This window comes from Ambystoma mexicanum, chromosome 10 (genome assembly GCF_040938575.1).
Source record: "Ambystoma mexicanum isolate Mex_15411 chromosome 10, UKY_AmexF1_1, whole genome shotgun sequence".
In the NCBI taxonomy this organism is placed as follows: Eukaryota; Metazoa; Chordata; class Amphibia; order Caudata; family Ambystomatidae; genus Ambystoma; species Ambystoma mexicanum.
This window is the reverse complement of record NC_090932.1, coordinates 1,676,391,838-1,676,417,202: the sequence shown is the minus strand read 5'-3', so window position 1 is coordinate 1,676,417,202 and position 25,365 is coordinate 1,676,391,838. Positions and strand designations below refer to the sequence as shown.

Here is a 25,365-nt window from a genome sequence, read left to right as displayed (position 1 = left end):
CACACCATGTGCCTTGTTTTCCTGCCTCCATCTTAAGTTCCTCTGTCTCTCTTTCTCTGCCTCTCTCCTTTATAGATAGCTTTCTCACTCCACACCATGTGCCTTTTCCTGCTTCCATCTTAAGTTCCTCTGTCTCTTTCTGTGTCTCTCCCCTTTACACATCGCTTTCTCACTCCACACCATGTGCCTTTTCCCGTCTCCATCTTAAGTTCCTCTGTCTCTCTTTCTGTGTCTCTCCCCTTTATAGATAGCTTTCTCACTCCACACCATGTGCCTTTTCCCGCCTCCATCTTAAGTTCTTCTGTCTCTCTCTGCCTCTCTCCTTTATAGATAGCTTTCTCACTCCACACCATGTGCCTTGTTTTCCTGCCTCCATCTTAAGTTCTTCTGTCTCTCTTTCTGTGTCTCTCCCCTTTATACATCGCTTTCTCACTCCACACCACGTGCCTTCACTTGGCTCCATCTTAAGTGCCTCTCTGGCTACCCTATCATCTCTTTATGTCGCCTAGGTTTGTTTTGCCTCTGGACCAATCAGTGGCCGTGGGCGGGTCATCTCCCGCCGTTGCCGCACGTGCCCTGCGCTTTTTCCCTCCTCTCGCGTAGTGCTCTCAAGGTTCCCGTGTATTCTTCCGCGGGGGCGCGGCGCTGTCTGACGTCTAAGGCGCGCTAGTGACCCGCCCCCATCGCGGGAACGCACTGTGCCCTACCGAGGAGGTCCCTGAGGGGTTTGTTGCATTTTTTGGGCCGCAGGGACTCTTTCGCGTGGGGGTGACCCCCGCCGCGTGCCAGTGCCGCGGAAGGATCTAGCGCAGCGGTTCGTCGAGGTGCGCGCGGGCGGAGCTCGAGGTAAGGTACCGAGGGCCGCGGCACCAGCCAGACGCTTAGCCGGAAGGGAGCGGCCCGAGAGGTGAGCTGGGGGGTGCAGTGCCTCTGGGGGCGCGGGGAGGAAAGTGAGGGGCCAAGCCGGGTGGGGTAAGATAAATGCCTTGGGGCCCTGTACCGTCAGTGGGGAAAAGCAGCCTGGGCCCTTGTGTGACAGTGGGGTTTGGAGATCTAGGGGCCCCTATATGGGAAGTGGAGATAAGGCCCCACCTGTGTGTGTAGGATAGGGAAGGAGTGGCCCCTTATTTTAGTGGCAGGGGGGGGGGGGCATCTCCTACAAGGAGTCTTTAGGAAGGGGGAAGGGGGTCGATATTAAAAGAAAAAATCCGCCCCAATGGGTTTACACCTGAGTGACGCCACAAATCAGCGTTACAGGAAAACGATGTGTTCCTTTACAGTTTGACCAAAAATAATGTACACCCCCCCCCCCGGATCTGCGTTCGGCTTCTGCAGGGCGCGCCTATGTTACTTCTCCCTCTAAGGCCCTCCTATTCGCCCCCAGCCTCCCCTCCGTGCCTCCCAGTGGTGCACTTGACACTTCATCTAGGAGAGCAAAGCAGGGCTTCGCCCATGGGGGCGCCGCTCGCTGTGTTGGGGGCGAGGTGGCGCCCCGGGCCTGTGCCCCCCGGGCCTGTGCCCCCCGGGCCTGTCTAGCTATGCGCGTGTTTAATGCTGTAATGCCCCCAGGCAGGCCCAGGGAGCTGGCTGCCCAGGAGGGCGATTACGCCCGTTCATCACTTGCAGGGTGAGGGTAATTGACACTACTCCCGATGGGTCCTAGGTTCCATTATAGACCCCCTCTCGGCCAGTCGGGATGCTTAGATGCACACTCGGGGGTGGACCTGGATTCAGACTGGGCAGAAGACTCCTCCTAACCCGCGGCTCGGCCCGAGGGGCTGCAGCCTCGCGTCCGCCCTCAGCGGGAAGCAGCCACACAGCCGTGCGCAGCCGAGGACGAGCAGCTCCAGCGGCCAGCGCCGGACGTCGCCTGTGCACTCTGAGGGCCGCCGAGATCCATGTGGGGGCTTTGCCATGTAGTCCCATTCTTCAAATTATTTTTCATCCTGTTGGTCGAATTCGAGAAGGAACGGATGCCCTGCAGACGTTGTTGGCGCACGCAGGGGACGCCGTTCCCCTCGGGACATTTCCTTGGTTGGGGGACGCCCAGACCCACCCTAGGTGTCGGATTGTAATGAATTTAGGCTAATCTCTTTGCCACGGTTTGTCCAAACGTTATCCTTGTAAAGAGACTGGGGATGAATCCACTTTGGATAGCTTGCCTGCTAGATCCCTTATGGCCGAGTGAGTAAGAAGGAGCAGTGTGTGATGCTGTGGATCGGAATGGCGGTGCAGCTTTTGAGTAATCCTATGCTGGGGCACATTTGGCTATGCAAGCAAAGGCCGGTGTTGCTCAGACTTATTTTAGGGAGTGGTGAGAAGCTGGGCATGGCAGTTGTGGGTGGAGGGGACCAGAATGTGCATCTGTTATGTAATCCTGTCTTCAAATAGTTATTGTTGGGTCTTGCTTTTGGGCCTGCAGGCTGCAGCCAAGACTACACAAGCTGTAGAAGCTGTTGTCTGTTAGGCAGCACCTGCATATTGGCGAATGGCACTGAAAGGGGTCCCAGAAGACGACCGCTTGGAAACTAACATTTCATGGGGCTGAGTTTTCCGGGATAGGTTGAAACGAAGGCTCGCAAGGTTTGTAAGGTGACGAGCATGATGGTAATCTCTGGTGTAAGACCAAGTCATTGTTTCATTCTCAGCAGCCTGGGGTTTGATGGTGTGGCAGGTCTATGCCTTCATCTCAGTCACGACAGAAGGGAAACAAGAGAGTGGATTTGTTGTCTTCGAAGTTCCGTCTTGAGCAGGAGGGTGATAGATGCCAAATGGTGAACATTAGCCAGTGGCGGGGGATGGGGTCGACTGATTTATTTCTGCCACAAGCAGGACGTTTGATCCCAGGGCCAATCGGGTGGTGTTGCTGGGTAATAAGACACTTCCTGGTTCCTCCTTGCACCCAGGAGCTGTTATTACACCTTGCCCAAGCAGAAACCCAAGACACTGGCACTGCAGGATTGGGTCCAGGAACTGTTGGCCAACAAGGCATACAGAGTGCCAAGGGCCCCTGTGAGCCAGTGGTTCCATTGAACCACATTTCTAAGGGCTCGAACCAATTCTGCTTGGTGGTGGATATATGGTGCTCAACACATTTGCACCCAAACTACCCTTTAGGATGGAGACGCTTTAGAGAATTATTTCTTTGGTGTGGAGAGGACTTCTGGCCTCCATAGACTGCCAGATGTGTACTTCTACATCCAGAGGTCTCATGGGCAGTTCCTGCGATACGCTGTGGGGAAGTATAATTTTCAGTCTCGGGCTCACATTTGGCCTACAGTTGGCCCACAAAGTTCTTGTCCCAGTTGGTTGCTTTGCTACATCAGCAGTTGTGGGGGCGGGGGGATTCGGGTCGTAATTTAGCTGGATTTTACATGGGGAGTGCTATATTGAATAACGGTTGAGGTCTAAATACTCTCGACTGACTTGTCTTGGCTGTTTGAATTATGGAAATCCTGGTCTGTTGCCATCACAGGGTTTGCTTATTGGAGCACGATTTTGGGACGAGTCTTGCTCCTGTTGGGTGAAGTTCTTATATGGTTATTGTAGATGTTGTATAGGAAGGATGTCGTCCATCGGCCAGGATGTTGCTTGGGGCGTTCTGCCGTGGGTACCGTTTCACCAGTAGGCCCCTTGTGGCTCCACCTTATTGCTATTAGTGTGTGGCTTCCCAGGATTCAGACTCTGCTCTCTGTGTATCAGGACTGCCTTCCCTGCTGGATGGATATGGTCTCACTAAGCAAGGGTTATCTATTGCTGTAGGGATCTCTCTTGCACAGATGCAAGTGGCACAGGGTGATGAGCAAATCTGGCATCTCGCTCCTAAGTAGTTGTGTACTCCAGAGGGATAAGTGGCATTCCTCTGAGGTGAACTGGCGATGATTGCCATGTCACTGGTGGTATTTTCAGGCAGGGTGCCAAAGGCGTGTTTTGGATTGATATTTTATTTCTATTGCGCTCGTACACAAGTGTTTCAGAGCGTGGCAAGGGAGGGGAGGGGAACAGGGGAGAACAAAACAGCGATCTTACTAGGCCCAGTAACATTGAGAACGCGCAAGTGCATGGGAGAGGGGGGAGGGGAAAGTGCATGAAAGGGGGGAGAGGTGGAAAGTGCGAAGCAGAGGAGAAACAGATAAATAACAATAAATAAATAATAAAGGCAACAAACAGTGGTAATGCAGCCAGCAATTTGCAAGTGCTAGGTTTAAGGCAGCAGACAGGGTAGGTCTGATAAGTGCAGGAAGAAAAAGGGGGGACTGTATGGGTACAGATACAAACCCCAGTGCAAGGGGTGGCTCGGAGGCAGTGCGGGAGGGTGGCAGGATGAGCAGGTACCTGGGCCCAAAGGACAGAGGGTGGCCAGGTGCATGGTGCCAAGAGAGAACAGATCAGCAGGGGCGAGGAGGGGCGAAGGCAGAAGAAAAGAGGAAGGTCTGGAGGTGCTTCCGGAACCGTAGATGGTTCTCCTCAAGTTTGAGTGGCAGGGAGGCTGTTCCAGAGGGAGGCCCAGCCGAAGACGATCTACCCCAGCTCGATTCTTAGAAAAACGACTGACCCTGAGGGAGTTGGAGGTAGAGGAGCGAAGAGCTCGATAGGGGAGATATTTGCGGAGGGATAGCTGAAGGTATTTTGGACCCAGGTCCCAGAAAGCCTTGTGGACAATGCAGAGGGTTTTGAATTTAATCCTTGCATCCACTGGGAGCCAGTGCAGAGATTTCAGAGCTGGAGAGATGTGATCCCAGGGCTTGAGGCCAAGGACAAGTCTCGCAGTCCTGCTCTCAATTGGTTGCAGAGGGCGGAGAGTAGAGGCAGGTAGATTTAGAAAGAGGCTGTTACAATAGTCCAAGCTAGAGAACCAGAGCTTGGGATACTATGAGCTTCTGGGGGAAGGAGAGGAAAGGCAGAGTACCTCTGAGGAGGTGCAGTCGGAAATTTGACTTTTTAGAGACCTCAGATGTGGGCGGAGAAGGAAAGGGTGGAGTCAAAGATGACCCTGAGGTTCTTAGCATCGCAGGTGGGGGTAGGAGGAAAGCCAATGGAGGCCGGCCAGAGAGTGAGGGGAAAGGATGGTGAAGGTGTGCTGGTGAGGAGGATCTCCGTCTTGCTGGCATTCAGACAAAGATCATTGGCGGCACACCAATCTTGAATGGCAGTTAGGCAATCTGAGATGAGAGAGGGAGAGGAGGTGGCAGAGGGCAGCCTGATAATGAGTTGTCGTCAGCGTAGCACTGGAAATTTGAGCAGAAAATGTCAATGCAGCGGGCGAGAGTGAATTGGTTGGGTGGACAATGCAGTGGCTTATGTGAATTGGCAAGATGGCATACGATCCCAGCTCTGATTAACTTGGACTGAGTTCTTGGGTATGGGCGAAGTTCAACTTGGAATCCCTAATCCTCTTTTGTAACACTCTTAATACCGGGGACCAGTCTTTAACCGCATCACCAGGATTTGAACCCCTGGTGTTGTGCTTTGTCTTGCTTGCAAGATAAACGCATTGGCTCTGAGCTACCCTCCCAGCAGCCCTGTGGATTAGCTCAACCTGCTTTCGTATGGAGGGCGGAGGGGGGGTGATGTCACTGCAAATAAGGATTGTTTCAGAAGACTTGGACAAGGGTTGGCTTTCTCAGCTTGTGCCTCTGGAGAATGCTCTGCTTTCATTGGTGGTCTTGAGGTTTCTGTGTAAGGAAGCTTGGTGAGTGTAGTGCAATGTCCTTGGAGTGGGATTGCTTGCAAGCATGTCAGTTTTTGACATTGCAAGTCAGAGCTGATCTTGGTTGTGCGCTATAAGCTATGGAAATCGTCTTCTGGTTAGTTGTGTGGTGGCTCTAGTATGTGTTCTGCCGCAGCAGCCAGCTCAGCTGAGTTCCTCAAGGGGTTGGACAGGGCAGGGCTCTAATCGTGAGATGATCAGTGTGGAAATTGAAAGGCAAGACTGTCAAACTCTAGGCGTTATTCCGCAAGTGGGTCTGGTGTGCATGGCATGGGGTTCAGGCCATGTCCTGTGACATGTTGGCTCTATTGTAATTCCTGTCTGTCATTTCTGAGAAGGCCCTTCTCCAGAGTCCACTTTGAGAACCTGATGGGCAGTTTTGAGGACCCTGGGGGGGGATGTCTTTGAAGAAAACAATCTCGTAGGGTGCATGTTGACCTTTGACATTTCCAAACTAGTGATTATCCTGTGGCTCTCCATTGGGATCGTTTGCTGGTCTTAATTTTTCCGGGTGGCTGTTTTGAGCCAGTGTTAAGGATTGACCTGAAACTGTTGACTCGAGACTGCATTCTTGGTAGCTATCGCATTAGCTCTCTGGTTGGAGGACATCGTCACTCTATATGTAAGTTTTTTTTGTTTTGTTCTAGAGTCATTGATGCTTCAATGTGATCCTTGGTTTCTGTTGAAGGTAGCATCACATTTCTACAGGTCCCAAGATATTGTGCTATTGGATTTGATTTGAATCCTTCCTCTCGAGAGGGAAGGTGGCGTCCTTTGGTGTGCGCATGGCGGTTCTCGCTTAACATATGTGCCTTGGCAGCTGGTAGGAAGACCTTACCTTGCTGGTTTCCATTAGCTGATGGATTATAACACTCATTTGCATGGCATTCGAGGTAGGTGGCAGGTGTGCTGCTGCTTCTGAGGAGTCAGGAAAAGTTGACCAGAGGCATGGTAACGTCCTGGGCGGATGCATGAGCAGTCTTGCAGGGCGGCAGCCTTGGCTGACTCAAATACTTCTATTAGATATTTTGGTTAAATGTGGCTAGTCTGTGCTTTTGGTACTGGTGGTCTGCATGCACTGAAGGAAGTGGTTTCCAGAAGTCTCAACGTTGGTGATGTGGTCACCTACGTGTGTGTGTGGTGTTTTTCATGGGCCCTATCTTGGTGATATTTGACTTTCTTCCGAAGGAAGTACATGGACGAGAAAGAGGATGTTTAGGTGATGCTTCTATTACTTTTGGTAATCCTTATTACTCCTTTTCTTAACTCTTCCTCGTCATAGTACTTGCTACCCATCACTTTCTGCCGGTGTGCAATGAATGGTTGGATCCATGATCCTTAAAGAAAAATGGTTACCGGAGATGGAGCTATAAAGGTAGGTTTTATAGCTCTCTGGGGGAGCAGGGACATTTTTTAATTGGTAGATGTCTCCTGTCTGTGGATCCCGGGCCTCAAATGTAAATGCTGTAATAATTAAGAGTAGGACTAATAAGGATTTACCAGTAAGTCATCTAGGCATTGTGGCCAAAAGGGTGTATTCATCACGCCACTGGCTTCCCCAAAATGGCTCCAAAGGTATGATCACCAGATGAGCGACTGGCCTTCGGCCCTCTCCAGAAGCACTACTCTACATTAAATTTCTTAAATTCATCACACCTGCAAAACCTCTTTATAAAAATCTGTTGTATTTAGTGCAAACATCCTCCACATAAACAGTTAAGATCAGTGGTGTAACAAAATGCGCCCCACCAGCCATAAAGATAATGGGTGTATCGGCCCCTTTTACTCTCTAAAAATCAGTAAATACTCACAAAAATTTAAAAATAGGGAGTACAAATACTCCCACTGGAAATAGGAAGCAAACCTATAGAACCTTGCGCTCCTGCTTTCCCCACAGCTCCATGGATATGTTTGGACCAGTAGTGTACGTTGTACCACACGAAAAAACTATTATAATGCCTGATCTGATCTTTTAATGTGCATGAAAATAACTAGGTCACACACTTTTTTCAGTTAAAACCAATTTTTTTTAATTTTTATACTTGTCCCACAAGGTTTTTACAAGAATCGATCACTTTGTCTTCTTTGCTTAATCTACTTTTCTTTGTCAGCTGCGTTCGTTAGAATTGAGTCCATTATTTTAGCTGTGGCCGTCACCCATGCTGTCTTCTGTCCTCCGATAAGTCTTGACTACCAGACGTTGTCTTTGAAGAAACGCTCTCAAATTACCTTGAAAGGAAGGTTCCAATAACAGGCGGGCGGCAGTCAGCTCATCTTAACATTCCAAACGACTGATGCTTCAGGACGTGGAACACAGACAGAGCAATGTCCATAGCCAGTTTTGTACTGCTACAGCTTTGCATCAGCGTTACACACTGATCAAAAACATACTGGCTCACAGACCGTAAACAACCTCCTATTAAGTGGGAGTCAATATTTTATCGTGGGACAAAACCACGGTTAATTGCTCCTGAGGTCCCCATCACCAACAAATAATCATGACTGAAAAAAATCTATGGGCTCATAATCGGAGAAATAGATCTGGTCCAGGTAAAGCTCCAACGTTGAAAGGATGGTTGCAGGAGCCATCTCTTTCCCGTACTGATAATTCGTGCTCACAATCCTATGGAGCCATGGAGAAGGTTGATTCTGGTCCAGTTCTTGAATCCTTGCCAAGCCATCCTTTTTCAATTCCTAGGGTGTGGATGAGGGGCGTCTATGGGAAAGGGTTGCAAGGAGTTAAATCGCAGTACCATTTTTGTCGATCCTTTAGGAATGTTGCTGATTTGTATTTCTTTTTCTTCTCTTGACATTGAGTGTGTTCGCTTCGCTTGATATTGTTTAAATGGGTACTAGTCTGGGTGCTAATGCCATATTGCCAGCCAGGGGGGATTTTAAGTCTCAGGCATAAGTAGTATCCAGTAATAATTTTAAGGATAGCGCTCAAGTCACTCATGGCAGGAAAGACAATGTGACAAACTATTGTGCGAAAAGGATTCCAGCGAGAAAAGGATCTTCAAGGGCGACTCGCCACAATAATCTCCCAGAATGACAGCAAGACAAAGGTTGGCTGTGCTGTACGAAATTCTATCACAGGTCTTTCAGAAAAATTAGGTGTAGCAGAGGACTGCCTCTAAATTTAAAATGATTGTATGGCAAGCAAGGGGCTCCAGTTATTTTAAAAATGGACTGATGAAGTATTTGGTCATTTTAAATTTGGTCGTATTCCAGGAGACATGGCTGACTGTTGGCTTTGCAGTGGATGGGTTCTCAATTCTAGAGCCATCGGCCATGGATTTAAGGGGAGACCGTTCTCTCCTGCCAATAGTAGTTATACATATTTACTGGAATCATATTTACTGGAATCTCTCGAATTGCACCCCATCAGACTTCCTCCCTGTCCGATGTGCTACTAAGAATTAAAACCCTATATGGCCCAGTAGGGCTAATCTTGACTGGCGATTTCAATTCCCAATGTTTTCCATTAACTACATAGACAGGGACGCGCTGAAATTCGAGAGTCCGCTCAAAGCGGAAGGCAATGGTATTCCTTCCTCATAGACTGGGATCTTGTAATGGCGAATGGTAATATTGAGGGAGATGTTCCTCTGGCATGTACGTGGACGAGGGGCCTGTCCGGCTCCACCGATACCTCTTCCTAACGATATTGGTTTAGGAGATGTAATTCTTTCTGGCATCAGGGCAGTAGTGGTCATAACATGCTGAATGGGTCCTACTCTTACCCTATCTCGAATTTGGAAAAATGCCAGTCTGGAACCCCATACAATTGCATAAATAGAATATAAACATTTGAAAGCGGTGGTTCCCGTTTAAATTGTAGCCTCCAATCAACTCTTGACAATCTTACTAGACTTTTGTGTAACACCTCTAATTTTGTAGAGTTCATATGGAATTCAAACTGCCCGAAGCAAATTGGAATTAAATTTGAAGTCCCAACATTCCCACTCAATTGATGACGCAACATCAATGCGGAAAAGCGAATCCAGGAAAGCCATTAGGGCCCTGAAAAGAAAATTCCTATGTAGACCGTTTATACGTAGGAACTAGGTAAACTGCGTAATGAATATAAAAATTGGTCCAAGTCTCACAGGTTCCTGCGTCAACAAAGGGATGGGGAACTGGTGTTGAGTGCTGTGGGAAATGCACATTTTTGTAATTTTTGGTCTTATTAACTGCAGAGTTCTCAAAGTAGCCTGCAGACTACTGGGGTGACAAAGTTTTTTAACTACTTGGAGAATTTTTATAGGAAGCCAGCTGTCTGGAAATTTGAGCCATCTTCCCTGGTTGCTTCATCTTACATGGGAAGATATTGAGGTTAATTCTCTGATATTCTTCCTGCAGGGCCGCCATTCCTAATGGCATAACAAATCGGATACTTAAATCCGGCACTGATCTTTGGTCTAGAGTTCTGTTGGACTTGTTTGAGGTTGTGGAGAAGAAATGTCTACCCGATTGCTGGCGTTAAGCCATTATTCCAATCTAAGGGCGATACTGCGGACCCAGCAAATTACCGTCTGATCGCCCTCCTTGATGCTGATAGTAAAATCTTTGCCGGGGCGGTGCTGAGAGAATTGGAGTCATGGGCTGAAATTAAAGGTATTTTATCTAAGCACCAAGTAGGTTTTCTTAAGGGTGTCTCGACCTCCTTAAATGGTCTTGTACTCAACCTAGTGAGTAACAAATCCTTTTCTAGGGTTGGACCTATCCTATTTGGTGCATGGATAGACCTTACAAAGGCCTTTGATACCGTAAACCAGGACCGCCTATGGCCCAAGCTGAAAAAGTGGGGACTGTCTCCTTCGCTTCTGGCGAAATTTTGGCTTTCCATGAACACTTTGTTGCAGATCAGACTGGATATGCAGGGTAATCTATCCGACTCGCTTCTAACATACAGAGGGGTGAGGCAGGGTTGCTTAATAGCTCCCTGCCTCTTCAACCTCTACTTAGCCGATTTTAGCTGAAGTATTAGATCATGAATCTTTGGGTAGCCCAAGGATTGGGGACAAAAGAATGAATTGCATCGCCTATGCTGACTAACCTAGTCTTGTTAGACTATACTCCCGTCGGCCTTCAACGCGTATTAAGAGCCTTGGAGAAGTATGCAGCATTTCACGATCTTCATATAAACCCAAGTCATAAAGTTTAAGAGACCACTAAAGAAATTTCCAGTTTACAGCTGGACCTTTAATTATCGGGAGATTCCTGTGGTTACTCAAGTATCTAGGTTTTGTAACTTTTATTATTGATTTGGTTAAAATATCAACCTTTCACCAATCAAGTACAATAATCAAATGCAGAAATAAAATGCACATAAACATGGTTAGTCTAACATTATTTCATTAGTACTGAATTTTAACATAGAATATATGGTCTGATATACAGGTGCATAATTTTAAGGCCATATTACCAGAGTGAAACAATAGGGACTAATCTATCAATTTCTGTTGTAGCAAATCATTTATCACATCCAAGTTTAAAGAAATGATGTCCGCTAAAAATCATATTCCACATTTGATGGGAAGTTAAAATTATAAAATCAGAAAAGTATTGATAAATTGCCTTCCTCAAATGTGCCAAACTAGTGCACTGCACAACCAGGTGTTTTAATGTTTCAACTTGGGTAGGAGAACAAGATAACCTGTAAGAATTTAGAATGCCTGGGCCTTTAAAGATGAGTGGCTAAAAGTCATTGGTTGGCCATAGGTTTAAATCGAAATCTCATAAAATGGGAACAATATTTTTGATCAGGGAATTTCCATAGATAGGTACTTGGTGAAGCGGTTTTATTTGATAATTTCCTTTGGGCAGCTCAGTCATAGTGCCATAATTTTCTTTTTGGCTCGGTCCTGATTAAAATGTAGATTTTCTTCAATGTCTGCTTTCTTTAGGTTTGTGCATTTTCTTCAATGTCTGCTTTCTTCATTAGGTTTGTGCAATGTGCTTTCCAAGATGAGTCATTTATCATGAGTATAAGCGTGGGCTGGGAAAAGACTTGATGCATATGATTGGCTCAATAAGAATTTTCTATAAAGTGCTAGGGCGTGCAAAGCTACAATGGCTCTAAGTGATAACGGTCCTCATTCGAAACTAATTACCTGGATTGGCATAGTTTTTGGTAGCGATGAGGTTTTTTTCCATTATAGTCTCTCTATATAATCCCAGTTTGGCTGATGTTCTGGAAGTTGGCACGAGCACCATAAATGACAACCGGGACAGCTTTTTTTTTGTTTGTAAAGTTTTATAACTGGTAAACAAGAGAATATCCCATATACGAGGTTCTATGTATGGAGGCCTGAGCTGTCATATTCTCAGCTTTTTATTTCGTTTGAGCTTTGTATGGGATGTCATGTTTATTACAATTGTTTTTACCCAAGTATCTGTATTCATGGATTATATCCAGTTTTTACATACCTAGTAACCATTCGAAGGACCATCTCTTTACAGTTGTCTGTGGAGACATAAGAATTTTTGTCTTTTGTACATTGATGGACCGGGAGTTAGCTGGTGCATATTGTTCTAGAGCACATCGTTTTTGTTGGAGCACTATTGGAGTCTGGTCTAGCAAGACAAGGTCAGCATAGAGCGACCAGGAGATGCAGACTTTCCCTAATTTGGGAGGAGTAATTTGGGAGGAAACTATCTGGTTGCCTGCATGTTTATATTGAGATCCTTAACAAAGAAGTTAAATGTGAGTAGATGCCAAAATACATCCTTGTTTCCCAGCCTCGATGTGTCGGTATCCGCTGGGGTAAAAACCCCTCTTGTGATGAATTTCACACAAATGAATTTGTCGGGAGTAGAATTGATTCAGTAGGTTAAGAATAAAGGAGGGGCAACCAGCTTTAGGTATCTTAAACCATATCAGGTCTCTTGGGCTAGAGTTAAAAGCTTGTCTAAAGTTTATAAAGGCTAGAATGATTGGTTGGCCGGTTTGAAAAGCACACTTCAATAGTTGTCAAAATTAATAAACAGTTGTTACCAGCCCTGGCACAAATCCAGATTGGTGAATGTCAAGTTGGGATGTCGCCACCAGCCATTTGAGAAGCTCTTTTAAGAGTAAACTAGCAAAAATCTTCCCGGGAATATCTAGAAGGGCTATTGGCCTATAGTTGATCAGAATGTTTAGATTTCCCTTAAATATGGGGATGACTATTGAATGTTTCCACGATGGAGACCGGTGTTTATCACTTGGCAAAATATTATTAGCAGAATAGAGGCCCAGCTGTCCGGGTGGGATTTCAACATTAAGTTGGAGACCATCATTGTCTGGCGCTATTGGATGTACTTAGTCTTTTGATTTGCAAAAGGACATCCCCACGATCAAAGATCAAGACGAAGATCATTTTTACAAAGGTTGGAAGAATTGATAGGAAGTTTTGTAGGCGAATAGTAGCGAAATGCGGTACCCATGCTTGTTCACTGATCACATTAATCATCAATGGGCCAGTTGAGGTGTTGGTACCATGCTTTAACAACCAGATCTGGGCACTTGACCTAGATGCCAGAGCCGCTAACATTATTTCTTTAACTGGACCTTTTTTGCTTTATACTGTTAGACCATTTTTTATGCTTTTTTATTTTAGTTAATGCAGAGGCTTTGTCTGTTAAATTACCTAAAATGATTTGTCTCCTATCTCTCCTCAGCATAGCCTTCATGTCTTGACTTGTTGGATCATGGGGATGTCTGTGAGAAATTGGGACAAAAGCCCACTTGTGCTGCTTCCAAGAAAAGGTTTGAAGTTGTAGTGTAGGATAAACAAACTATTAAGCAAATCCAAGAACTACAAGGCCGAAAGTAGTCTTCCCTTTAGCGAATGAAGTTTAGTGCTGAGTTCATCAATTGGTTGGAAAAATCTCAAATCTTTCTAAATTATTAATGGAATGAGTAGTAACAAAAGCATAGCCTGTTATGACAGTGCATCCCTATGCCAAGTGGGGTGCAGCAGAGTGTCACTGGGCATTGTAAAACCCCCATCATCCTAAAAGTCCAGCCACTGTCTACCTCAGAGTCTTTAATAGAATCAAGACTACCAGCGCAATTAGCCTGGGTAATCTTCATTCTATGACGAGACCCGAGGCGAGAGTTATGCTTGTTCAAAGCTTTCTAAAACCACTTTAGCCACAGAAGCCACAGTCTTAAAATAGAACGTCTTAAATGTGGATTCTGATAACCAAGCTGCGGCCTTCAATGTATCCTGCAAAGAGGCACCTGACGCAAATGTTTTGGACGCCATCGCTCCTCTTAACTGAATGCGCTCCAAAGGCATTTAAATCTATTCCAGCCCAACACATGACTTCTCTAACCCACCTGGCTATGGTGGCTGTTGCTATAGCATGAAAAGGCTTCCTACGCGCAAAAGGTTTCCTATGCGCAATCAACAGCTGATGCACTCCTGCAGGTCTCACACTCCGTCACTCTCTCATACTCCTTAATACATCGTGCCACACACAACTTAGACTCTTCTGGAAAATATGGGTATGAAAATGACCTTGGATGCGCTCTTAGTTCTTTGAACTACTTGAAAAGCTATACCCTCCGGATAGAACACTTTCCTGTCGATCTCCAATGCTTTCGCTTCTGACACCCTCATACAAGATACTAAACACAACAACATTGCTAATTTGCCCGACAAACGCTGTTTCGACAAACTCATTGTCTGGCCAAAAAACACTTCTACATCCCACATCACTGAATATCTAGGGACCGGTGGTTTATGCATCTTAACTCCTTTCAACAATCGGCGCTGCCCAATAGGCCCACCCTTAAATTGTTAATTTCCTGCTGAAATCGCCGACCTATACACTCCCAACGTGCGAAAGGCCTTCCCTCCAGTTGATCTCTCTGCTAAGAAATTCAATACATGTACAGGTGCTGAAACGGGATGAACACGTTTGTGTTCACACCATTCTTCCCACTTCGCCCAAGCGGCGTCGTACAGTCAGCAGCTTCTCTCCTGGCAAATCCCATTGTCTCCTGAAATCCTGCACGCCAGCACCGTTATTCCTCCTTTACTGGCAGTGCCGAGGTCCTTCCTGCGATGGCTAGTTTGGCCATTAGCATGTCACAAAAACATCCGAGGCCACTCGGTACTGGCTCGGCCGAGGTTCCTTGTGTTAAGGCTAAAATGAAGACCCCTGACCCACTTGTGGGGACCCCTGCCTCACTTCCACACGTGTCGGTTCTCCTCAGGTGCCGCCAAAAAAGGCGGCCGTTCCCGCCAAGACCACGGTGGCCATTTTGGATACAACCCTTACAACTACGCCATCGACTTTAGGTGTAGGGGGTGTTCTTTCAGGTGAACATCGGTTTCCTTGTGCACATTCGTTTCACCCAGTTTATGACTGGAACGCTCTGATGCCTCTACTGCACAAAGTCTAGGTGCCCTTGATTTATGTAAACAGCGGGGAAGGGCCCTCTTGGCAATCCTCTCCCCTGCGCCCTTGGAATTACCCTCCTCATGAGAGGCCTCCTCCTGTCACGCCCAAGACATCGGCAGAGGACATCTTTTTCAGCAAGTTTCAAAAACGAATGCGTTCCGACCCCATGAAGGAGTACTTCAGGGGCCTTTTTAGGGAGAAATGCCTGCCTGCGCCAATGGTCCTGGCTACGTTGCCTGTGCATCTGCCGGCGCCGCCTTTACCAGCTGGGCCTCCCCCAATTCTTCCACCCCCTGCTCCATTGTCCCCAGTGGGCAAGGCGATTGTGGTGCCGGATGGGACTGAGCCTGATCCGCATTTATCGGATGATGTACAAGGGCGATCAGGACAGCGAAGACCAGCCCCGCTCTATCGACCGGGTGCTGGACATGTTTGTTGGATGTTCCAGTACCTGAGGCACCCGCTCCGCAGGAGGGCATGCTTTTGGGGGCGTTCACCTTGTCTCCTTCGGAGCGTAACGGCTTGTTCTTGCAGAAGGACGTTTTGGCCGTGGTCCGTAGAGTATGGGAAAAACCACACTCTGGACTGTCAATAATAAAATTGACGCGCGCTACAGGCTTCATTCTTTGGAAGAGGTGGCCTTAGCGTCGTGTCCACCCCCCTCATCCGTGGTCATGGCTGCGCCCACTTTGCAGTCCAGATCTGCGGCATCCTCCACTTCAACGGCTACACAGGTCCTGGGCAAAGAGGATAAACTTCTTCACTCCTTTGGGAGGAAGATTTTTGCTAACTCGGCCCTCCAAATGTGGAAATGTCTGGAGTTTGAGGAATTCATCCCTGTTGAAAAGCTTGAGGACTTTAAGGCGGGTTTGTCAGATGCCAGGGTCCTTGCTCAGGATCTGCTGGAAGCGGCGGCTCATCATGTCGACACTTCGACCAGAGGCCTTATGCTTGGAGTGGATACTTCGCGTCAGGCATGGCTGCACGCCACTAAGTGTTCTAAGGAGGTGCAGGATAAGGTTTTGGATCTGCCTTTTGACAGCAAGGAGCTTTTTCATCCCACAAAGGATGTGGAGCTGACCAAAATGAAGGATGGCACCCAGACTGCCAAGTCCTTGTCTGTCCTGGTGAAACTACCCTTTAGGACACAGACCGTTGTCACAGCCCGGCCCTCTTCTGGCTTTAGGGGATTTCTGGACTGAAAATCCCACAGAGTCGACACCCCTTCGGGGAATTCCCTCCGGAGGCAGCAACGGAGTCTATATTTCTCCTGCTCCTCAGCTGCCTCCTCAGGTTCAGGTGGTGCTGCCACCGAAAAACCAGCCAAATGAGGGTTCTCTGTGCTCGCACGAGACCCTGGTGGGAGGACGCATTGCGTCTCATTGGGAGGCGTGGCAGACCCATCACCGAGGACTGGTGGGTCTGGTCAGTCGCTCGGGCGGGCTTCCGCTTACCCCTACCCCACCCATCAATCCTCCCTTCCAGCAGTCGGCGTTGCCCTCTCTCAAGGCCGAGATACAGAAGTTATTGGATCTCAGAGCGGTGGAACCCGTTCCCCTAGGGGAACGAGAGGAGGGCTTCTACCCCTGACTGTTTACAGTGCCCAAACCCAACGAGGCTGGCCTGCGCACCATTCCAGACTTTCCCAGTTCAATCTTTTCCTACCCCAAGAGAAATTCAAGATGATCACACCTGGTCAGATAAAGTCCTCTTTACAGATGGGCGATTGGCTCAGTGTGGTGGACCTTCAGGATGCGTACATGCATATTCTGATCTGGAATCCACACCGGAGATACTTGCGTTTCTCTGTGGGAGAGGTACATTTCCAGTTCTGAGTGCTTCCCTTTGGCCTCAGCTCGGCACCGCATGTCTTTACAAAGATGTCAGTGATTGCAGCTTATCTTCGTCTGATGGATATCCATGTGTATACTTACTTGGACGATTGGCTGTTGCGCAGCCCTTGCCCGCTGAAAGCCGCGTGCAATCTTCAGTCTCCTTCAGCTCCTGTTCCACCTTGGGCTGTCGGTGAACTGGCCGAAATCTTTCACGACGGTCTCTCAGGATTTGATCTTCCTGGGTTTTCGCTGGAACACGTTAGACTGCAGAGTTTACCTGACCGGGGACAGAATGGCGGATCTGTTGGCCACATGTCAGATGTTTGCGCAGTCAGAGAGCATGTCGGCCTGGCCTGTTGGTTCCAGAAGCTTCTGGGCCTCATGGCCTTGTGTGTATTGGCTCTTCCTCGACTCATTATGAGGCGGACTCAAATGGCTCTTCGGAGCTCTTGGCGTCGGGCGGTGGACCCGGACTCAAAAATGGTTTTGATTCCGGCTTCCATGAGGACGGACCTGGTGTGGTGGTCATCTCTCAGCAACTGTCAGTAGGTGCAGGGGTTTCAAGACCCTGCCCCGATGGCGACGGTCATGACTGACTCCTCCCTCCTCGGGTGGGGTGCGACGTTGGATCTTCAGGTCTCTGACCTTTGGTCGCCCCATGACAAGCTCCTTCACATAAATCTGGAGCTTCTGGCGATTTTTCCTAGCGCTCAAGGCGTTCAGGCCGGTCATTGCCAACAAGGTGGTCCGTATCCGCACGGACCTTGGTGTCAATGTATTACATCAACAAGCAGGGGGGCGCCAAGTCTCCTTGTGGATCTGACCATCCAGATTTGGGAGTGGGCGGTTCGGCATGGTGTCTGGCTGGTAGCGGTACACATCCCGGGCCAGCTGAAGGTCACAGGGATGCCCTCAGTCGGCAGACAATGGTCAGCTACGAGTGGGAATTGAAGGCAGAGATCCTCTCGCGGATATTCAGTGTTGGGGCACTCCGGAAGTGGACCTCTTTGCAACTTCAGCAAACAAACTCCCTCTGTATGCCTCCAGAAATGGTCTGGCTGCCGCCTCCTCTGGGGGATACTCTTGAGATTCCTTGGCACAACATGAGGGCCTATTTTCCGCCTCTGCCTCTGATTCATCGGACGATTTGCAAGCTGAGGAACACAGTGAACTGTTGTCTTCTGCTCATAGCCCCGTGGTGGCCGGCCAGGTTCTGGTTCTCAGAACTTCAGCATCTGTTGGTGTGTGCACCGATCAGGCTACTGGTGAGTCCGGATCTGCTTCTCCCGAAGGATCATCAACTGTGGCACCCTTCCCCACAATCATTCAGCTTGGCGGCATGATGCCGGAGTTCAGGTCTTTAGAGTATCTCAACCTGTCGGCTGATAACATGCGAATATTTCAGGCAGCCAGGAAGCCCTCGACGAGGTCTCGGTACAAGAGCAAGTGGCATTCGGTTCTGTCACTGGTGCTTAGCCAAACAGCTGGACCCCAGGGTGGCCACGATTGACACAGTGCTGTCCTTCGTGTCTCACCTAGCAGAATCGGGCGTTCATGTTCTGTCATGCAGAACTTATATTTCGGCGGTAGTGCCTACCTATCCATGAACCAGTGCTCTTATTCACTGTCACATCCGGTGATTAGTAGGCACTTGGCAGGTTTGTCGTGTCTTTATCCCCCGGTTCGCAAGCTGCACCCGACATGGGATCTGAATGTGGTCCTTACGGCGTTGTGCCATAAACCGTTCAAACCTATGCCCACGGTGGACCTTATGCACCTTTCGTGGAAGGTGTCTTTTTTGGTTGCCGTTACTTTAGCAAGGTGTGTGAGTGAGCTCCAAGCTCTGTCGGTGGAGCATCCCTTCTTGGTTTTCCACAAGGATAAGATGGTCCTACGGACGAATCTTTCCTGCCAAAGGTGGTCTCTGATTTCCATCTGAATCAGTCAATCTCCCTGCTGGTCTTCTTTCCAAACCCAGCTTCAGAAGCGGGAAGGGTTCTACATTGCTTGGATGTTAGAAGGGCACTTAAGTTCTACCTGGACAGAACATTGAATTTAGGAGCTCTTCTCAACTATTGGTGACCTTTGGTAACCCACAAGGTAGGCAGGCCTCTGAGATGCCGATCTCCACATGGATTGCAGCCTGTATTTCGGAGTCTTACACTGTTCAATGTCTGCAGCCTCCTAAAGGTATTCATGTGCACCTGGTGCGGGGCAGGCAGCTGCAGTTGCCTTTCGGAAATATGTCCCCTTGGAGACCATTGCAAAGGCGGCTACATGGGCCTCCCCATCGGCTTTTTGTAAACATTGTCTAGACCTGAGCTCCAGATCTGATGCTCAGTTTGGCCAGGCTGTGCTGAAGAACCTTTTTCAATAAGGGGTTCCCCATCCACCCGTAGTTCCTGTGAGGTGTTTGGGAATCTCCCATAAGTATGGAGGAAAGGGGACGGGACATAGAAGTATAACCAGTCTTACTCACCATAGCGACCACCTTACTCCTAGTCCATAGTCCCCTTTCCTCCATACGCCCGCCGTCCCCTCTAATGAGGTTCCTCTATTATTGCTTAAAGTCTCTGACTTGACGATAGAAAAGGACTGATGCGCGGGGTGGAGCTAATGTGGGCGGGGCTACGGCTGCATGCAGTACCCCGCGTAAAAGAGAGGAAGGACTAAAATGTTTGCAAAATATTTTGATGCTTTTACAAAGTGCTCCGGTCCCGTCCCACAGGACGGAGGAATGTCCCCATAGGTATGGAGGAAAGGGGACTATGGACTAGGAGTAAGGTGGTCACTACGTTGAGTAACCTGGTTATTTTCTCACCCCCCCTACAGCAACCTAGGATTCTTGGGTGGCGTTACAACCGCCTACATGTGGGGGGGGGGGGAAGGAGCCAAATTTGGCTGAGAGATCTCGTGTAACAAAGTTACAAGGCATTAAATGGCCACATACCGAAATCGCCAAGAAAGGCCTTGGCACTGGGGGGGGGGGCATGACAGTTAAAGGATTAAATGGGAAATTAATTTTGTTCTTGTGGCAACAAATGAAGTTGTTTTTCAAATTGCAATGTTATAATTCAACTTTCAGTGATAATGCGTTGAGGTGCCGTTTGGGCATCGGGTTTCCTTTTTCTAGAAATTCAAACAGTTTAGTTAGGCTAGCAATCCCAGTATTTATCGCCATTAGTGTGATCTCATACTATTGGTACCAGATTCAACCCACAAGATGGTCTTGGAGTTGGTTTTACAAAAGCCATGGGGAGCTTGCCGACATTCAATTATTCGAATCTGGATGTAAAATGGGCGAGGGCAATAGTTTTGAGTGCCGAGTGCAAAAAACTCACCTAGTTGAGTTTTGTCAACTTCCTGTGAGTTATTTAAAACTGTGTACTGGCATTGACAGAAGTTCCCACGGTGCAGGACACAATGTTTGATTCTGAATTTGCTGTGTATGCACTTGTTTGAGGATAGCTTCTTTATGAGGCTTCATTATGGGTTTCACTAGTGAGCTTTTTTGTTGGAGGATTAATATCCTGATTTGTGTTGATACTGCCGTCAAATCGGCATCTTGTATGTGGTGCAAATCACTTAAGCAAGGTTCCTTGTTAGACAAAGATATTTTGGGGGCTTGCTTGCTGATTTACAAGCATCTGGGTGCAACTCACCTGGGAGTCAGAGGACAGTCACGGCATGGGGGCCATTTTGCCAAAAGTGCCAGATGTCTGTAGTTGGCGATTCCAAATGCTGTTTATTCTTCCTAAGAGACAGGGATGTGACTTAGGTGTGTTGCTTTTCAGTTAGCGATGTTACCACTAGCTTGCCCGCATCCAGCAGCATGGCTGTTTTCAACGTATACATTAAAGCAATAAAACTATGAGCGTGATAAACTGTGATAAATGGGGAGTGAAAAATAACAAGACAAAAGGCTACACAAATTGGCAACAATTTAGTACGTTGATGACAAAATATAAAAAGTACAGCTATTTAGTGTTTAGATGCTTAGATGTCTAAGCCTATCTGCCGTTTAGCTGAACAGCTAAACGGCACTCCACAAGCACTCCCTCGATGCGCGCACTTGCCAGTAAAGAGAAAGGCAGAGGTGGGCGGAGCAACGGGTGAAGCAGGCTGAAGTAAGAACAGTAGTACGAAACAGTTTTCAGAGTTTCTTTTGTGTGAACTTTTCACTATTAATGAAATTGGAAAAATAAATATGCGGCCAGCGTTCCCACAAAGTTATAAGATGTTGGAATCTCGTTTGGTTTCGTACCTGGATCAAGTAAGCAAGAGATTACGCCAGCTAAACACTCCATGAGCACTCTCGATGCAATGTATCTAGGTTTTAAGTTGAGGTTTTTCCCATAAGTGGCTCAATTGGTTTCGGATTTTGAAGTCCATTTAGTCCAATTGTCGTGTTATATGAAAAATAAATTCCATATGTATTGTTCCCCTTGTGAAATTTCATGTGGGCAAGGTAATTCTATTTCTGATGTATGGTTGAATATAAACCTCCTATCAAGATCACTAGAATGAATTAAATTGGAGTGGAAGATATAGAAAGATGGGTGAAATCTGCCTCAGTCTTCCAATGGGGTGTTAATACGAGTTGGGCCTGCAATCACTGTGAGCTCATGTGGACTGGAGAATCCTCTCCCTTTTATAGGCAGGTTATGCTCCTGCAGAAGAACTCTTCATACGAGGACATCAGAGATCTGCTCAGTAGCGCTAGTAATGGGTTCTTGGTAAAGCTAAAGACAAACTCTGATCTTGTAGATGTGGGAACGGACTGAAAATGTTCTCGCAGAGAATCCTATGAATGTTAAAGAATCTCTGTAAAGATACTGTTTGATTCGAAAGATATTTGAAATGAGCAGGATAAAAATTGCAGTGACATTGTTGCTTTTCGACAAGCCAATGGGTTACTTATCCATAGTTTAGGCAATTACCTAATGCATGGTTGCGCTCTGAATTTCCAATTTATTTCCCGCAGGAGAGATTCAGTTCATTCGGCTAAAAGAGGTTCATGAGCATAACCTGTGTGCCTTATACGCGAATTCAGAACCACACACTAAAATATGTGACTGCTTCTACATGAACATGGGATGGTTTTGTCCTTTTTTGTGGATGTGAGGTGATCGGCTTCGTGTTTTGTAATGCATTGCCAATGTCTTCTTTAAAAAAAAAAAAAATAATAATAATAATTTCCATGTGATTCTTTGTTTTTTTTATGAGCAGTAAGGCCTGTTGCTTAGTAATCCCTGCTCCCAGAACTCTCAACTACGTTTATTTTGCCCAGCTCCTTGGTCGCATGCCACCAGCTAATAAAGCTTGCAGTTGCAGTGCAGCACAAAGTGCTCAGTTTGCCTCGCATGTGCCACTATGTGCCCAGGGCTTAGCTAGCTGCTGGACTACTGTCACTGTCGAAGCTTGGGACTTCTGGGACATGCTTTCCTGGTTGCCAGTGCTTGGTTGGTACTGGCACTCTCACAGAAGGTATGGGAGGTCGAGGGTGGGACTGGCTCCTGCTGATGCTTATTGAGTTTAACCTGTTGCTCATATTGGTTGTAGCTCATCTGCACAGGTGCCCTTATTTTTTATTTCCAAAGTGCCCTGAAGATTGCAATTCTTATTGGTGATGCAAGCAGTTATAAAAAATATCCTCATGATGGCGCTGCAGCCAGAAATGTAAGTGCCTCCCCCACCCCTCAGTCATCTTCTGTGCCTGAGCAGGCACTCAAACTAGCCAGAATGTTTAAAAGATTAGGTTTAACCATTTTCAGTTTCTGGCCATACACTTGATGATTAAATATTGTCTTTCTGTCATATAGATGAACATCATGATTGCAGTGATTTTGAGCAGTATCTGGGTATGCACGATTACACACGCACATACCACACACGCACGTTGTTTTTAATGTTTGATGTTGATGCGTATCAAGTGAAAAGCTGCAAGGTAGCACATTAGGTGGGTAACTGTTGCTAAGATGACAGTGCTGCCTGAAGATTTTAGGACATTTTCCCCCAATGCTATCTGAAAATTGTGCCTTTAAAATACAGTATTTCAGTCTGGGTAAGGGCCATGCTCTCTGGATTCTTTAGATTACGAAGCAGTTGTGAATTGTCTGTCCCTTTAAGGTGATAGGAAAGATTGGCACGAGGAAAGGTCCAATTCATATCAGTTTTACCAGTGGCCAATATGCCCAAGCCCATTGCCTGCCTACAATTGCTGAAGCCAAAACTTAAGCTTGCAGCGCTCACTCACCGTACGTACTTTATTGTAGCAGGCTGGGCAAGCCAGGTTCAGTCGTCTTTTACCCTTATGATTTGCATACTTAAGCATATTTACAATTTAAAGCTTATGCCTTAAGGGGTTTGGCAGATTTCTGATCTTAGTAGCATTTGTAAAGCGCAACATAAGCCCGAACGCATCTTGGCGCTAAGGCTAGCGAGGTAAGATTAGACCTAATGGAGTCCCAGAAATTTAAAAAAGGAAAGTCTTCAAGCCCCGAAGAAACTGCAAATGGGCCTCGATATTGCGCAAAGCCAACGGAAGAGAGTTCCAAGCTTTAGCAGCTGTTACAGAGAAGGCGCGGCTGAATAGTCTTCAAGGCCTGGGAGCGAAGTTGCCTAACGGTATATAAAAACAAGTTTGCCTGAAGAAACTGCACCCAAACTGTGAAGAGCCTTGTGGACCAGGTACAGCGGCTTGAACCTGACCCGTTGCTCAACTAGAATGAAGTCGACGCAAAAATTGAGACATGTGGGCTCCAAAAGGAGGGCACAGAACAACCCTAGCCGCCGAGTTCTGCAGTAGCTGGAGGCAGTGAAACAATTTCTTTGGGAGGACCAGATAGAGAGCATTATAGTAGTCAATGTTGCTAATGATTAATGAAGGGACCACTGGGGCATGGAACTTCTGAGGCATGGAGGACAGCACTTTCCGAAGGGTCCAGAGTTTATAATGGGCTTTCTGACAGACTGAGATTTGATCAGTCATAGATAACGAGGCAGACCTTTTGTACCCCAAGGTCTTTACAGAAGACACTGGAAGAGGAAACAAGCCAAGACACTCTGGCCAGCACTCCGGGGTCCAAAACAGTGAAGGTGATGGAGTCCCGACCACCAACACCTCTGTTTTTTCACCACTGAGCTTCAACCAATTAGTGGCCATCTAGTTACCAATGGCCTGAAGACAGTTTCTCAAATGTACCAGTTTCAGGTTGACTAAGATCCAAACTAACAATTGTGTATAATCGGCATAAGAATAGCATAAAAAGCCGAAAGCATGGATGATAAACAGCAGTGGTTGGATATAAATATTTTTTTTTCTTTATTTTGATATAGCTGAAGACATCAACTTTTCAAAATCAATCAAAAGTAATTACACATAGAATTAATAAAAACAATATAGACATACACACAATATCAAAAGGCAACATGATGAGAAAGAATGACCAAAAGAAACATAGTTAAAAAAATAGACCTATAGGAAGATACAGTTAGATCTATAGAGAATCAAAGCCATGTTAATAGTAATAATTATAATAATAATAATTCACGAGTATATAAAATAAATACTCACAAGAAGACTAAATCATTATTTCATCAGGTAAAACTGCTTCTAAAAAGTGAATGATGGCCTTCATTACTGAAAATCTAACATTCTTAAATAAAATGCTCCATATCTCGTTATCATTCTTCTCCATATACAAACTCAACAACTTGTTACAATGTTTATCACGAATGGCTGTTAAGTTTGGACAGGACACAATTATGTGTTGGAGGGTTTCCTTTGTATTTTGTATCTCACAGAATCGGCAGAAGTTGAGATCCGCTGGAATAAGTTAACGTCTAGCCAGAATTTCTCTCGTCGGCCATAAATTTAACCTTATCCGCAGGAATCTATTGCGAATGTTTGCAGATGGGCATTTCATAAGATAGCCTGCCGCTTGGCCTAGACATTTAGTACCGAAATAGTTAGGATCAAAATCTCTATTTTGCACAAAGATCATAATTTGTAATCCAGTCCCAATTAAGGAACTTTCTTTTTGCACGTGCCGGATAATCGATGAGAAATTGTAAGGAGATATTTGCTCCAACTAAAGTGTCCAAAACAATATTTCTCCATTTTCGCGAGAAAACAGATGTAGACCCAGATAGATGACGAGCGACCGTACTCAAGATATTATCGGTCAGGCCGAGAAGAGTTTTACGGAAGAAGGCGCACATTCTCCACTTAACTCTGCTATGGAGAGAGTTCAGACCCAGTTCGAACCGTAGTATTGGAAGCGGTGTGCAGTTTCGGAAGACGCAAAACCTTTTTCCAAAAGGTGGCCTCAAGTCTGTTCCATATGCTATCCCTGGAATACAGTTTGGATTCAACACCATAGAGTAAAATAGGGACGACCTTTTGTTCATAGTACATCA

At 46.7% G+C, this 25,365-nt stretch overlaps 1 protein-coding gene across 1 annotated transcript in view; it reads left to right on the top strand.

Annotated features, from left to right (window-relative positions):
* Positions 1 to 578: 578 nt before the first annotated feature.
* Positions 579 to 25,365, top strand: part of PIWIL1 (piwi like RNA-mediated gene silencing 1) — a 1,334,367-nt gene continuing 1,309,580 nt past the window's right edge. Inside the window, exon 1 of the mRNA XM_069620111.1 lies at positions 579 to 907. The gene's annotated coding sequence lies outside the window, so the exon portion shown is untranslated. The remainder of the gene's footprint in view (positions 908 to 25,365) is intronic.